Genomic DNA, 11,725 nt, shown 5'->3' with positions numbered 1-11,725 from the left:
GATGAATCTTGTGGGACCATGTCATTTCTATCCATACCTTGAAGAAGTTAAAAAAATGACTCGGATAGTGTGCCATTTTCTACACTCTTGTAATAATCATCCTACAAATGAATTACAAAAGGTATAAATTAATGATTATAATAATCTCTTTTAACACAACCTTGGAAAGATGAAAATATGCAATGAAAATACACATTCAAAATTGCTCAAAATTTGAACATGCAAAAACATAATTAAATTTTAAAAACTCTTGGATTTAACATGACATAAGTTACTAAGTACCTCATTCACAAAAGATCCATCCACGTCACTCTTGTGATCCATATGGATAAGTGTCTCATCATCCTTCAAAAATTTATGTCCATCCAACTCAAAATAACAAAACTCTAATCCTTTAAAATCATCATGTAAACTGAAATGGATGTGTTAAGAAATTAAATGACTATGAGCTTTATCCTATTAAACTAGAAGCAAATATAAGATTATATTTTTCTTTGCCACTTTTTTATTCACACCATAAGACTACATGGCAATACCTTATCCATGTAAAAAGAGTCCATAACTCTAATTTTGTCATGATCCTCCATGTGAATTGATTCATTATGCACCTCCTTCACAAAGATAAATACAAATATGATGAGTAAATAAATAAGAGTCAACACAACAGAATCTCAAAAACTCAAGGATTCAAAATGATAAAAGCTACTAGGTAGCACATATATGACGAATGCAAAATTTCAACACCAAACATTAAAGATATCTTACATACTATAACACTTCAAAAAATTATAATAGATTATATACTACATGCATACTAGTAGGTAGCACATATATGAAGAATGTAAAAGTTCAACACCAAACATTGAAGATATTTTGCATACTAGAACACTTCCAAAATTTATAATAGATTATATACTACATGCATTGGAATAAAACTAAGCATGTTTGATAACTAAATCATGCTTATTACAAAACCATAGGATATGAAAAGCACAATCATTAAGGCTAATGGAAGACATGATGCAATGGAGATATTGAAGACATCTTATACACTAAAACAATTCTGAAGATGATAATCAATTATATGATCCATATAGTGGAATAAAACTAATCATATTTAATAAAGAACTAATTGTCACAAGCATTCAACGCCACATAATGAAGACATCATATGCACATTAAATCATGCTTATTAGAAAACCATAGGATATGAAAAGCACAATCAAGGCTAATGGAAGACATGATGCAACAAAGATATTGAAGAGATCTTATACACTAGAACACTTCCGAAGATGATAATCAATCATACAATCCATATAGTGGAATAAACTGAGCATATTTAATAAAAAATTAATTGCCACAAACATTAAACACCAAACATTGAAGACATTGTATGCACATTAAATCATGCTTTTTACAAAACCATAGGATATGAAGAGCACAACCAAGACTAATGGAAGACATGATGAAATGGAGAGATTGAAGACATCTTATACACTAGAACACTTCCGAAGATGATAATCAATCATACAATCCATGTAGTGGAATAAAACTGAGCGTTGATAAAAATTTAATTGCCACAAACATATTTCAACACCAAACATTGAAGACATCATATGCACATGAAATCACAGTTATTACAAAACTAGGATACGAAAATCAAAACCAAGGATAATGGAAGGCATGATGCAATGGAGAGATTCAAGACATCTTATGTACTAGAACACCTCCAAAGATGATAATCAATCATACAATCCATGTAGTGGAATAAAACTAAGCATAGCTGATAAAAATTTAACTGCCACAAACATTCAACACCAAACATTGAAGTCATTGTATGCACATTAAATCATGCTTAGTACAAAACCATATAATATGAAGATCACAACCAAGGCTAATGGAAGACATGATGCAATGGAGAGATTGAAGACATCTTATACACTAGAACACTTCTGAAGATGATAATCAATCATACAATCCATGTAGTGGAATAAAACGGAGCATATTTGATAAAAAAATAATTTCCACAAACACTCAACACCAAACATTAAAGACATCGTATGTACATCAAATCATGCTTATTACAAAACCACAAGATATGAAAAGCACAATCAAGGCTAATGGAAGACATGATGCAATGGAGACATTAAAGATATCTACTAGAACACTTCCAAAGATGATAATCAATCGTACAATCCATATAAAGAAATAAAACTAAGCATATTTGACAAAAAGTTAATTGCCAAAAACATTCAATACCAAACATTTTTGACATCGTATGCACTAGAAAACTTCTCAAAATGATAGTCAATTGTATAATACATGTAATGAAATGAAACTAAGCATTATTGATAAAAAATTTAATTACCACAAAAGCTTCAAGCTGTGTCACAAATTAATTTCTATGCCACTTTTGTATTCACAACATAGATGACTAGATAGTACCTTCTCCATGTGAGAAGACTCGACAACTATGTGGTCATGATCTTGCATGTGCGTAGATTCATGAAGCATCTCCTTCATGTTGGAAGGCTCGGTAACTCTTATGATGTCATGACCCTGCATGTGCATAGATTCACGAAGCATCTCCTTCAAATAGATAAATACAAATATCATCTTAAATAAGTTTAAGTAAACACAATATCATCTTAAATAATTTTGAGTATATTTGTTGATACATGCAATAAAGGTACGTCAGGAATTAGGTAACTTAAAAATCTCTAGTAACCTAGTGTTGGTGCTAGCCCAAGATGACAAATCCCAAAAGCCCTCTATAGTAGAATGTGATGACCTATTTCATGAGGATGCCTAGCTACAAGGTTACATCATGACCAAATACTTGAAATTGTCCAAGGTTTTCAGCTCAATTTGTTTATATGGGAAATAGAAGTATTTGGTCATCATGTAATCTTGAAGCTAGGCATCCTCGTGAAATAGGTCATCACAATCTACTATAGAGGGCTTTTGGGATTTGTCATCTTAGGCTAGCACCAACACTTGGCTACTAGAGATTTTTGAGTTATCTAATTGCTAAAGTACCTTAATTGCATGTATCAACAAAAATACATATTTATATATTTGCAAGATTTGACCATACTATCTTTCCTTAAGGTAGAGTGACAATTGAGGATGCAATCCTTTGTTATACCACACATTATCTCATAAAATGATAAAGTGTCAACTACGTGTGTTGAATAAAATACTTTGAATAGAGTGTAAATCTTTCATGCAACTCATAACAACTTTTGACTCAACAACACACTACCTAACAAACCCTATCTTTCCTTAAGATATAGTGCCAAGTTTTAACCTCCCATGCAATTAATCACAACTCCTAGTTTTGTTACACACTACCTAGGAACCTATCTTTCCTTAAGATAGAGTGTCAAAACTTCGTCCAACTAATCACAACTTCCATATTTGTAGCACATAATAGGATAGAGTGCAAGCATGAGACTATACATAACACAATCTAAGCTAGCACACTATCCAAGATATAGTAGAATGCCCATTTAACATCACAAACGATCCTAAATTAAAAATAATGGAGAGTGCCATCTTTATAGTGTGCACGACACAAACATAGGTTAAGCAACACAAGATCGCAAAGCTACCACGCATTATCCAAAATAGGACTGGTGTCAATTGACACACAAGCAGGTAACCCTTCCACATAGACATGCAACAAGAGTAGGAGCATCTTTAGCTGCTTTTGGCACTGAGGAGCAGCAGAACTTAGATTGTCTATCCGGAGTGCACCTTGGGTCAGCTTTGTACTATGAGCAGTTCCACATTGTTGAGCATGCCATACCCATTCTTTCGGCTGCCTACTTTGCCATGTATTTCTCTAGACTTGTTTGCACATGTTTGTGAGGGAGATCTAAGAGTACTGCAATCCATGGGAAATGGTTTAGCTACAGCAAGCACCCCCTCCAATCTAGACCAATTGGTCCATGCAAACTTGTGGCTCATGCCTACTTGAGCTTCCCAAAGGTCGACAAAGCACCTTAACTTAAGTAGCGTTCCCTGGCAATGGCCAGAATATGAGTAAATACATCAGAGGCATTGAATGGACATCACATTGAGGTATTTATTCCTGTAAACTTTTAGCGAATAAAGGTTTGATGACATTGAAATTCACTTTCTGTAATTTTTCAAATAATCTAGCAAAAACTAGTACTCACAGAATCAGATCACTGCTGAATGTAGTCTAATAGTTTTCATTTCAGCAATCATGCCAAAACTTTTGAATATAGCTCTTTCTTTTTTAAAATTGCAACCATGCCATTCACTTTCAGATCAGTTTATAAGACTAGAACATATCCAATCGTACAAATTCAACTTTTTGTTCACACCTTGTCTTGGTGAACAGTAGACCATTCAGTCGCACAAAACGAATGAAAAATCTATTTATCAGTTCATCCAGCAGCTCTTGAGTACCATTCCTCTTCGCAAGTTTAGGAATTCTAGTACCCATAATTTTGACCGCTTGTGCAGCCTTGCGAGGTTTTAACTTTGATGACTGCAACGTTGCCTCAATCCTAGGAGGAAGCTGGAGATACTTCACCCGGTTCTGTATAGGTCAAGGACAAGTTAGCCACATTAGAGGGTGATGTGTCCTGAGCAAACTAAGGACCTCAGCCAGATCTTATACATCAAGCTTGAGAACGCAAATAATTTTAGATGATGATCGGAATCTGGAATCCAAGGCAAAGAGTACAGAGCACCTTTTCAAAAATCATAGTCATATTTTCCTTTGTTGTTGGGAAGGGGTTCTTGACTGCCAAACTCCAGAAGTAGTGGTACACTGCGAGCAGATCATCTCCACTATATACAGCCAAAACTGCCAGCTGCATGTGCAGAAACAAGAATCTGAGGGATCAGAGGAAGGAGAATATGAAAGCTTTTAATAATCCTAGATTATGGAAAAACTTTTCAAGAAAGCTCAATCTATTTCCAAGGTTAAAAGTAAGTTGATCCTCATTTCTCAGACTTCTACTATAAGCATAATGGCAAATCCTGCAGATAGACCTGATTGTGAGATTGGTGAATGGATGGCAAGTGTGTTATTGCCTTTTGATAAAAGTCTGCTACAATTGAAACATTGAAATTGCAAGGATCGCTCCCAAGAAGATGTTCTTTATAGCGAGCAAAATCCCCCAGGTGAACCAAGCACTTATGGCACCATAGTTAACGTCTCCTCAAATCTAAAGTTTTGCTTTCATCATGGCTTGTGATTGGAATCCCATCAGCTAAATAAGTGGAAGCCCATACTTGGCCCTAAGCTTCGAGATCAGCTCATGATAGAAGCCAGACGATTCTAAAAGAAAACTTTTGAACACTGCCTGCACTGGCTCTCTCTGATCAGAATCCCATCAGCTAAATAAGTGGAAGCCCATAATTGGCCCTAAGCTTCGAGATCAGCTCATGATAGAAGCCAGACGATTCTACAAGGAAACTTTTGAACACTGCCTGCACTGGCTCTCTCTGTAGTAGTATTTTCTGCCCACTCTTGGAATTAGATGTGCTTGATAGTACTTGAGACTTGTTTCCACCGTCTGAACCTTCACAGCACATCCCCAAATTTCCTTTTTCCTGAATACAAGAATCCAAAGCACCTGCGCATTGCACAGAGTCACTGCCCTCCATGTGTACTATTGTCTCACCTCCAAAATCTGCTCGAGTCTTGGTCAGCTGAGATCCTCGTGAGGCATTCCCAGGGACCTTCCCAACCGCTGTCGTGGACTCCCCATACATCCGAGAGCTATCGTCTCTCTGTTGAGATCCCTTTTCGTGTTGACCTTCATCAGCTAAATCCTCCTCACCCTAGACAAGACCACCCTGTAAACCTTCGTTGTCCCCACGATGAACAGTTGATGGCTTAATTTCAAATATCCCTACAGTTGTACTCTTCTCATCTCAATTTCTGAAAGATGCCCTCAAAGTTTCTTCTGTCTTTACTAGAAAATCAATAGCTTCGGCACATTGCCAAAAATTGCTGCCAGGCTGATGCACCACCTTCTCCTTGTTGACTTCCAAGTTAGCACTCACAAAGCTATCCTTCTGTGCGGGTTCAGGCCCCTCTATGTCTCCACGTTCATTACCTGATCCCCCCTTGTCGTGAACAAGATCCCCCTCCACACTACACGAATCATCCATCACCTCTAGAATACCTTCAGCCGCAACATCCAAAGCTGAGGCCCCATGCTGCTTATCTGACTAGGCTCCCTGCTTGTGGTCTGCATCCAAATCGAGGTAAGCCACTGTAACTTCATTACAATATTTGAATTCTGACTGTTTGCGGATAATATTGGTAACACGCGAGTTGTACAAGGATGCTATGGCGAAATCTTCAGCTTCAAGTCGATCTTCTACCGCACCAGCAGGAAACGCTGAATTTATAACCTTATCCTGCTTCAAAAAACCTTGAACCCTGTTTCTCCTTGAAATTACAGAAAGACAAGCGCCTCCAACAGCTGTATCCAGCGGAACGTTGCCTTCATTCCCTGTTGAGGAATCTTCAACCCCCGTGGTGTTCGTCTATGGGCTACCACCATCTGCGTGCTTTGCTCCACGCAATGAAACTTCGGTGTGTTGAGGGAAAGTCTCTGTCCTCCGCTCTTCTAGCTTTTTGTTCGTCCATAGAGAAAGAGAAGCTGCGTGCGCCCAAGGGGTTTGGTGAGACTCCTCGCACAGAAACGTGAAGCGCAGCAAACTAGAGACAGCAAAAGGATGCAAGAAGGGCAAAAAATAAGAATCCTCCCCTTCACCACTTGCCTCCAAATACACAAAGAGTAAAAACAAAGCAACTGCAACAACATAGGGAACACAAAGGGGAAGGCTTACCTGAGCAGTTCGATGAAGCGGTGAGGTTCTGCGAGAAAAATACACTTCAACGGGCGGTTGAAGGGGGAAATTGGGCAGAGGCAGCTGCCATGAGAGAGGGGGAGAGTAGGGAGATTGCAAGGGACAGGGATGGAAGATGGGGTTTGAGCACAAGAAAGGTGGAATTGTGCGGGAACTGGGTGCAATTTGGGGAGGGGAAGGCCAAGAGAAGGTGGGAAGAGGAGGGGATGAATAGCTTTTGCAGCCATAGCCAGCATCAGAGAAGAGCCCTCATGAAAGGTGTTGATGAAGAGGTTCCAAAATCTGAGGTAGCCTGATGTTTTTCTAGTGTGAGGGGGAAAAAGTTGTTTGGGAAGAAGATAGACAGGGTAGTAAAATGTTTCTGTAGCAAGACTGAAAGAAACATTGACGAGAGTGTTAGAGGAATACAGGGTCTGATGATCACCGAATAAAACTTGGACTTCTGGGAAAACAGAGTAGTTGTGAAAGTTTGGGGCTTGTGTCAATGAGAACATGAGACCCAGAAATTGCAGCTATCACACACACTTGGCGATTGTGGGCTGTATAGGCGCAAGTTGCAGCTGCCGCTGGATTGCCTTGAAAGCGAACCGCTCAAACGTTTTCACGAACAGCAGCCAAGGAGGTAGCGTCAGCAACTTGAATGTGCTGAACACCAGAGAAAGAAGGAGGAGCCCTGGGACTAGGGCAATGCTTTGCAACATGGCCATATCTATTGCAATTGAAACAACGGGGCCTTCCTTTGTCATCCTGATCACGCAATCGGTTAGGATAAGGAGGCCGGTTATTCGTTTGTACATTCTAAGCATCCACGTCCATCGGCACTGGTGTATCTGTGACAACACGCCTTCTCTCAAGAGGGGGATTGGGAAAAACTAGGGCACTTCATTCACCAACAATACAGGACTCGATCCGTTGAGCTATTTGGGCAGCCTCGTAAACTGCACCCTGTGGTTTAGACATATGTTGCTCGGTCGGCTATTGGAAAACGTGAGGATGATCGGGAGAATTGAGGAAAGACATCTCGATGTCTCCACCAAGTGTGTGTGGAATGCTCTGGATCTGAGAACAACTCTAACCAAGAAGATCGCCCTCCCTTCATTTATTCATGGACAATGCCCTTCATTTATTCATTGACACATGGACTGACACATGGACTGACACGTGGTCATACACGTGGACACTACCACAGAATTTTAAAAATAAAAAAAACTAGGAATAATCACAAAACTCCCCTCAACTCAGTCCTAAAGCACTGTCTCTAGGAGAGCCAGTGCTAACAAAACATAGCATAGCTATATCCTAACATAACATACGTGCATCACATAACTTCATATACACACACAACATACATGCATCACTTAACTTCATATACACACACAACCGGTGTTTGATGACAAACAAACCCTATTCTCGTCTAGTTCCTTAGCACACGTTTCCTTTTCCTTGCTGAATCAAACTTTTTATCACGATGTTTATTCACTTCCTAAACAATTGTTTGCCTTAACCTTAGGTTGTGATTGGCTTGAGAAAAATCATGCTGTCCTAGATTTTCAAAATCATACTGTAGTGGTAAGTGGTAATGTGTCCATTCCATGGCAAAGTTGGGGAACATTTGAATATGTTGTGTGCTCTCAATTAGCCGAAGTTGTGTCTGTATCAACCCGTGTCCAGAAAATACGTAACCTTCTAGCCCACTTTCCTAATGTTGTGGCTAACCCATCAATTCCCTCCTGAACAACTGCTCCTGTATACCATTCAATCCGAATAGAGGCTGCTTTTCCAATCAAGATGGCTCGTCATCGACGTCATCACCAAAGCAAATTGAGTGCATTAATAAAGCTATTCAAGAGATGCTCTAGAAGAAGGTAACTAGTCCATCTTTCAGTCCTTGGGCAGCTGAGCCTCATCTTACATAGACATAGGCATACATAGATAGAAAAGAGCAAATGGAGTGGGTTGTTGGTTGTGTGCGTAAGCTATATATATATGTTCTAGCTTTAGAGTTACAACAAAGAGAAAATGATGAATCATATATAGAAAGAACCATATATGTATATATGAGATACACAAAAGATATATATGATACATATATAGAATTATATAGTGTCTCTCGAACCTATTAAACAATTTGAGTCTTCTTTATTAAACATAGTTGATAGTAGATACAAGGAATGTTTTGGTATTTAACTCACAAATTATAATTTAAGCTTTATAGATGAGAGATGCAATGCTTTTGAGTTACAACAAAGAGCAATATCCTAATATAACCATTCAAAATCAATTCCACTCAATTTTCAACCAACCGTACATTTCATCTACTACCTATCATTGATGAGTTCATGTTAGTGGCTTGTGTGTGATGCAAAGAGCGGGATCATTTGATAAGTTCATGTTAGTGGTTTGTGTGCATTGTCGGATCGGCACCAAATTTTTCTTGGGTCTTAAAACAAGTTGTCTTAATGTCCTTGAAAAGTGTAAGGTGCATCGGATGTTGAATGTGACACCGGGGAACAAGAATGCCCATATTTGCATGTGGATGCTATGTATGTGAAGGAAAAATGCACAATGGACATCCACATTCGTATATCCCACTGTCGAATTAGCACCATACTTTGCAAGGGTCTTAGAAAATTTGGTTTTAATGTCCTTCCAAAGTATCAGGTGGATCAGATGCCATTTGTGCCAACAGGAGCAAGAATGCACATATTTGCACGTAAATGCTACGCGATATGAAGGAAAAATGTGCAACGAACACCGACATTCGTATATCCCACCGTCGGATCAGCACCAAACTTTGCAAGGGTCTTAAAACAAGTTGTTGTAATGTCCTTGCAAAGTGTAAGGTGCATCGGATGCTGGATGTGCCACCGGGGAACATGAATGCTCATATTCGCATGTGGATGCTATGTATATGAAGGAAACAAGCGCAATGGACACCGAGATCCGTTGTTTTAATGTCCTTACAAAGTGTAAGGAGCATTGAATGCCAGATGTGACACCGGGAACAAGAATGCCCATATTTGCATGTGGATGCTATGTATGTGAAGGAAAAATGCACAATGGACATCCACATCCGTATATCCCACCGTCAGATCAATACCAAACTTTTCAAGGGTCTTTATTTTTTTTTTTGCAAAGTGTAAGGTGCATCGGATGCTGGATGTGCCACCAAGGAACATTTCCTTGCAGAGTGTAAGGTGCATTGGATACCGGATGTGACACCCGGGAACAAGAATGCCCATATTTACATTTGGATGATATGTATGTGAAGGAAAAATGCACAATGGACAACTGCATCCGTATATCCCACCATCGGATTAGGTCCAAACTTTGCAAGGGTCTTAAAAAAATTGGTTTTAATTTCCTTCCAAAGTATCACGTGGATCGGATGCCGTATGTGCCACCGGGGAGCAAGAATGCACATATTTGCACGTGGATGCTACAAGAAAAAATGTGCAACGAACACCAAGATCCGTATACCACACCGTCGGATCAGCACCAAACTTTTCAAGGGTCTTAAAACAAGTTGTTTTAATGTCCTTGCAAAGTATAAGGTGCATTGGATGCTGGATGTGACATCGGAGAACAAGAATGCCCATATTTGCATGTGGATGCTATGTATGTGAAGGACAAATGCACAATGGACATCCGCATCCGTATATCCCACCGTCGGATCAGCACCAAACTTTGCAAGGGTCTTGGAAAATTTGATTTTAATGTCCTTCCAAAGTATGAGCTGGATCAGATGCTATATGTGACACCGTGGAACAAGAATGCACATATTCGCACGTGGATGGTATGCGATATGAAGGAAAAATGTGCAACCGACACCAACATCCATACATTCCACCATCAGATAAGCACCAAACTTTGCAAGGGTCTTTAAAAAAGTATTTTTAATGTCCTTGCAAAGTGTAAGGTGCATTGGATGCTAGATGTGCCACCGGGGAACAAGAATGCTCATATTCGCATGTGGATACTATGTATATGAAGGAAACAAAGCGCAACGGACACCGACAACCATATACCACACCGTTAGATCAGCACCAAACTTTGCAAGGGTCTTAAAACAAGTTTTTTTAATGTCCTTGAAAAGTGTAAGGTGCATTGGATGTCGGATGTGACACCGGGGAATTAGAATGCCCATATTTGCATGTGGATGCTATGTATGTGAAGGAAAAATGCACAATGGACATCCACATACTTATATCCCACTATCGGATCAGCTCCAAACTTTGCAAGGATCTTGTTTTTTTTTTAAATGTCCTTCCAAAGTATCAAGTGGATCGGATGCCGTATGTGTCACTAGGGAGCAAGAATGCACATATACGCAGGTGGATGCTATGCGATATGAAGGAAAAATGTGCAACGAACCCTGACATCTGTATATCCCACCGTCAGATCAACACCAAACTTTTCAAGGGTCTTAAAACATGTTGTTTTAATTTCCTTGCAAAGTTTAAGATGCATCGGATGTTGGATGTGGCACCGAGGAACAAGAATGCCCATATTTGGATGTGGATGCTATGTATGTGAAAGAAAAATGCACAACGGACATTTGCATCCGTATATCCCACTGTCGAATCAGAACCAAAATTTGTAAGGGTCTTGAAAATTTTGGTTTTAATGTCCTTCCAAAGTATCAGTTCAATCAAATGCCATATGTGCCTTTGGGGAACAAGAAGGCAGATATTCGCACGTGGATGCTATGCGATATGTGCAACGGACATAGATATCCATATACCCCACCGTTGGATCAGCACCAAACTTTGCAAGGGTCTTAAAACAAGTTGTTTTAATGCCCTTGCAAAGTGTAAGGTGCATTGGATGCCAAATGTGACAACGGGGAGCAAGAATG

The 11,725-nt window shown here is 39.3% G+C and overlaps 2 long non-coding RNA genes across 3 annotated transcripts; both read right to left on the bottom strand.

Moving 5' to 3' along the window:
* Nucleotides 1-282: 282 nt before the first annotated feature.
* LOC147881506 (uncharacterized) lies at nt 283-2,563 on the bottom strand. Its single transcript, XR_015544002.1, has 3 exons — nt 2,446-2,563; nt 537-611; nt 283-345 (listed from the first exon to the last, which is right to left on the bottom strand). It is a non-coding gene; the product is annotated as an uncharacterized LOC147881506 (long non-coding RNA).
* Nucleotides 2,564-4,143: 1,580 nt separating this feature from the next.
* LOC147881505 (uncharacterized) lies at nt 4,144-7,276 on the bottom strand. Of its 2 annotated transcripts, none has more exons than XR_015540492.1 (4): nt 6,847-7,276; nt 5,032-6,715; nt 4,728-4,850; nt 4,144-4,573 (listed from the first exon to the last, which is right to left on the bottom strand). It is a non-coding gene; the product is annotated as an uncharacterized LOC147881505 (long non-coding RNA). The 2 variants fall into 2 exon arrangements; XR_015540493.1 differs by having other exon boundaries at nt 4,158-4,573; nt 5,032-6,656.
* Between the last annotated feature and the right edge of the window lie 4,449 nt (nt 7,277-11,725).

This window comes from Dipteris shenzhenensis, chromosome 31 (assembly GCF_047967505.1).
Source record: "Dipteris shenzhenensis isolate YYH24624 ecotype China chromosome 31, Dip_SZ_1.0, whole genome shotgun sequence".
Taxonomy (NCBI): domain Eukaryota; kingdom Viridiplantae; phylum Streptophyta; class Polypodiopsida; order Gleicheniales; family Dipteridaceae; genus Dipteris; species Dipteris shenzhenensis.
This window is presented reverse-complemented; position numbering and strand designations above follow the sequence as displayed.